Source organism: Branchiostoma floridae, unplaced genomic scaffold (genome assembly GCF_000003815.2).
Source record: "Branchiostoma floridae strain S238N-H82 unplaced genomic scaffold, Bfl_VNyyK Sc7u5tJ_264, whole genome shotgun sequence".
NCBI classification, from domain to species: domain Eukaryota; kingdom Metazoa; phylum Chordata; class Leptocardii; order Amphioxiformes; family Branchiostomatidae; genus Branchiostoma; species Branchiostoma floridae.
Window position 1 is genome coordinate 26,656 of NW_023365794.1, and position 5,002 is coordinate 31,657.

The window sequence follows — 5,002 nt, forward strand, 5'->3', positions numbered from 1 at the left end:
CATGGACTATTATTAACCAAACTGTCATGGATCGAAATTCAGGGTGTGGAGCATCTTTGGTTCAGAAACTACCTCTCGGGGAGACAACAAATTGTCTCTCTGAATGGTTGTAGGTCAGAATACTTACCTGTTACACTGGGAGTGCCCCCGGGTTCCATACTGGGCCCGTTGCTCTTCAATTTATTTATTAATGACTTACCTGATGTAGTTACCACATGTAAAATATGTTTGTATGCTGATGATACAGCAATATTCTATTCCAGTAACAATGTAAAACATATTGAGTCAATTCTGAACTATGAACTCTCTGGTCTGGCCACTTGGTTCCAAACAAATCGTTTAACATTAAATGTAACCAAGACTAAATGGATGTTATTTGGCACTGCTAACAGGTTAAAGCAAGCACAGTCTTTGACAGTCGAAATTGACCAAGAAATCATAGAAAGAGTTCATACGTTCAAATATCTTGGTCTGTACCTTGACTCCTACCTGTCCTTTAATGAACATATAGACAAAGTTTGTAGTAAGGTGTCACAGAGGATTGGACTACTTAGACGCCTCAGACACTGCCTGACTTTCAGTATTGCTGACAAGTTGTACAAGACTATGGTATTGCCTATTTTCGACTATTGTGACACTGTCTGGGGAACCTGTGGGGCCACCAAACAACGGCAACTACAAATACTACAAAACAGAGCGGCAAGGGTGGTGCTACAACGTAGGCAACGGGACATCAGCACTGTGAACCTCCACCAAACTCTCAACTGGAAGTACCTGGCTGATAGGAGATTTGAGCACACGTGCATTATGGTTTTCAAATGTCTGACAGGCTTGGCACCAACATACCTATCCGCCACATTTCAGCTCAACTCTCGTATCCATACTTACAACACTAGGCAGACCACTAAACTACACCCACCAAGCTACACCACCACATGTGGACAAAAAACATTTGCATACACTGGCACTAGCCAGTACAACAAACTAGCAGACAACATAAGAAACATTACAACACTAAAATGCTTTAAAACAGCTCTGATGAAGAACATATGTATATCTGACCTCAAGTAATATTGGAACTTAGTATGGAAAAGCACCTTTGTCTCTGATGTGCCTTACTGTTCTTTTAATTTACATATGATTTACTATCCATACTTTGTAAGTTCAGTTTCATTAATTTTCGTTTTACACATGACTTGATATATGATTTGACCTCTGACCTCAACCCCATCTCTTGACATATATTGATTTTGACCTTGGAACGTTTTCGACTTGAGTATGGGCACTGATTATGTTTTGACGCACCGGTTTTATGTTTTCTGTACTGTATGTTGTCCCTGGGTGTTCAAAGTTTGACTGATTGTTACCACGTTTTGTCCTGTATCTGTTATTTACATGTATGTTTGGTGGGCCCCTTGGAAATCAACTATGCACTGTTGTAGGGGCTACCCATTTGTTTCAAGATGAAATAAATAAATAAATATGAAATGCTACTTCTTGACAAGATGTTAACACTGGGTAGGGGTGTTGAAATGCACCTTTCTTTGAATACGGCTACTCACTTCAAAAATCAAATATATAACTCGGAAATGTTTACACTACAAGAAATCATTATCACACTGACTCAAATCGCAACCCTAGCTGCCGGCCCTAAAATTGCCGCCACCCGCGTTAAATGCTCGATCCAAACTGTAGCATTTGGTGTAGGGTCACAGTAGGTATGGTCCAGAATAGTAGGTATAAACCCTTTCGCGGAGATCAGAACCCATGTGCTGCGGTGACAGGAATTATTATATATATTAAATTAATCTTTATTGCAAATTCATGCCCGAGGGCTAATTGCATACAGGGTAAGGTAGTAGTGGTATACATAAACATACTTAACAAAGAAGGGAAATGATAATCATAGATAAATAAAAAGGGAATAACGTCTAAACTAAATCAATTTCTACTTAAGCTAATTGATGGGTTTGACTTCTTATATGTGTTAAAGGGGAAGCCCCCGTAAAAGAAAATAAACCCCGTCTTAGTAACGTTGTTATGCAAATCGCAACATTGGTAGAGACATGATTGTTTTCTTTTGGGTGGTCTTATCCTTTGACAGCCTGGAATTCTTGTCGCCGCACATGCGTTCTGTTCCCTGTGAAAGGGCTACTGTTGACCGTTTATCATCTTGTTCATGTTTGTCAGACTCACTGTTTGTTGTTCTTGCACGAGGGCTTAAGTGGCAGCACGCCGGTGGTTTTCTTGCACGGGGTGGTTTCACATCATAACCAAGATGTTCAGTAGAGCGTGGGTTGCTGCTACTCTCCAAGAACTTGAAGAAGAGCTGAGGTTAGGCTCCGGCTGTTTTTTTAACGTTTTTCTAGTCGTTTTTATCGGGCTTTCTATTTTGTATTGTATAACCTAACTGGCTGGCGTATTTCAAGAAAAATGACAAAATAGAAAGCCCGATGAAAACGACTAAAAAAAACGTTAAAAACAGCCGGAGCCTAACGTCTGCTTGGAGAGTAGGTTTCTGCGGGTTGGCTTTCCACCTGTGGGGTATATCCTTGACTTCCTGAAAAGAGATCATATGAGCATATTGTTACTGTAGATCTGTAGTATGGACTGATGGCTGTATGATTATAAGTGACACATCATAAATGGATGCATGATTACTTGAACCTGCAGCTGTGAAATTCCCCTCTTTGACACTGTATTTAACTTGATTGTGTGCAAAGCATTTATCCCTAGTTGGGCATAATTGTGCAGTCAATGTAATTAAACTTCGCCAAGAAGGTTATAAATTTCTATCTTCGGTAGCGTTTGTTTGTGGGTGTGTTTGTAGAAGACCAGCATAACTGGAGAACGCCTGGATGGATTGTATTGCTATTTGGTATGCTAGTTGATTTTGACAACACCTGGAAACGATTAGTTTTTGCCCCCTAGCGGCTTGTTAAGGTACTGCAGCGGAACTTCCTGTTTTGATATTCTCGAGTTCTGGACATGCTGTGTTCATGATTTTTGAGTGGTAGATTGCTCTTGGGGCCGGGAGTACGTTTGGACCCCTAGCGGCTTGCTATGGAAAGATATTTTAGAATCATTTTATTTTACGTAATTCGTAATGAGGAATTGATCGATAAATTATAATACCTTTACTGATAGCTGTGTGCGAAAGAAATTGTAATGCTGTACGTTAGATGCAGTAGAAGACAAATACCATTTTATTTCAAACTGTCCCTTCTATGATCAAGAAAGAAAGAAAGAAGCTTTTTAAAGAGGCCGCCAAATTCCATCCTTATTCCCCCACGCGTACAAACAAAAAGAAAACTACCTTCCTCTAAACATCACGAAACCCCCAAAAGGTGGGCTCACTCGTCTTCTGCTGTCTCCGAAAAAAGTAGTCAAACCCACTTAGCTATTAGTTATTCGCTTTGTTTAGTTTACTAACGTTATACTGTTTACTATTGTTTGTCACTTTTTGTCACTTGCAATTAGCTCTCGGGCAAGAACTTGCAATAAACTTTCAGTATATTGACAGCACTAGCATTATGATGCAAAACCTGGATGAATTCGGAAGCCCCAGCCTCCAGTTCGAAACAAATCCAATCGAACTCTCTTGTTTGAATCCAATGACTGAACACGCTTCTGTACGTACTTAGTTTGTGGCAAGCAATCCTTAATTTTCCTCCTCTGTAAAGCAAAGCACAATTCGGGTTTCTTGAAGAAGAGCAATACAAGAGTACCTAATTTATAAAATGCTGGAAAAGTCAACTGCCTGCTCAGCGGCTTCTTTCTTCTTGCCTTCACTATTTCTTGGCTCTCTTAGCTCCAAGCTCAACCTTGAATATACGCCTTTGATTGCATAAATATCCGCTAACTCCTTCCGTAACTATTTGTAAACGGTTAGCCAGTCAGCGTCTGACTTGTCAGCCATTTATAGAAAACATGTACATTTCTGTCGGAACGAAATTCCTCACCTTCATTCGGGGAATCCAGAACTCTCTTCTTCTCTTCTTTCTTCAGCTCAGTTTACACATGGCGAACAGAAAAGCGCGGTTGTTAACTCATTAACTCCAATGGCATGGTTCACCGCTTGTCTCCATCTTGATACGAGAAGAGGAAAACCATTGTTGTTCCCTGCCTGCCATGCACTGCGTCGAACAGACTACTCCTGTAGCACTGTGAATCACGCCCTGTGCGCGTGATCCCACACCTGTGGTACACCTGCGTTATGCAGAAACTCACTTATTATGCTAATTCGTCACGGTAACTAAGTTAGTTCCTCAAATGCAAATAATTATCATTACAGTGTTTCTACAAACGGACAGAACAGTCCACTTTTGACTTTGACAGTGCTGGCGTGATCAACTGTCACTGACATCACCACATCTACCATCTGGATACGTATAGTGCAGTACTATTTTTCCGTCACGGTGTTAAGCAGGTCGTATGGAGAAATGAATGCGAACTGAAAATAATTGTGTCTTGTAAGTATCCATTTGTCTTGACTGGTGTTCCAGTGCTGAGTGCTGAGACCGCTACTTTTGTATATTTGCTTCACTGTATCAAGTACCTAAAAAATTATCATATATGATACTGTTACTATGTGTAGTACGCACATGTTGTGAGGTGGGGTGCCGAAGGCGGCGCGAGCGAAAAGCAAAAGTTCACGGTGATTTTGAGTTCGAGGTGAGGTGAAACGGCCACCGCCAAAAGTTTCTGCATTTACAGTATAGTTTTAGGCTTCTTTTTGTGTGTAGTTTCTATGTGTTATATCAGAGGGATTTTGCCTCTGAGGGGTGAAGTCTGCCATAACGGTTGGCTTATTCCTCAATCTGAACGACTGATAGTTAACTAGTTACTGTATCCACATATGCAAGTATCATCAAATACACTCATACTCACACAAATGGACATTATTCTCAGCAAGTTTTACATAAAAAGTAATGAAAAGCAATGTCTTAAAGCTTATGTAAAAATACATCAAACTTTTCCAGACAGAAAAGAGGCAAATACG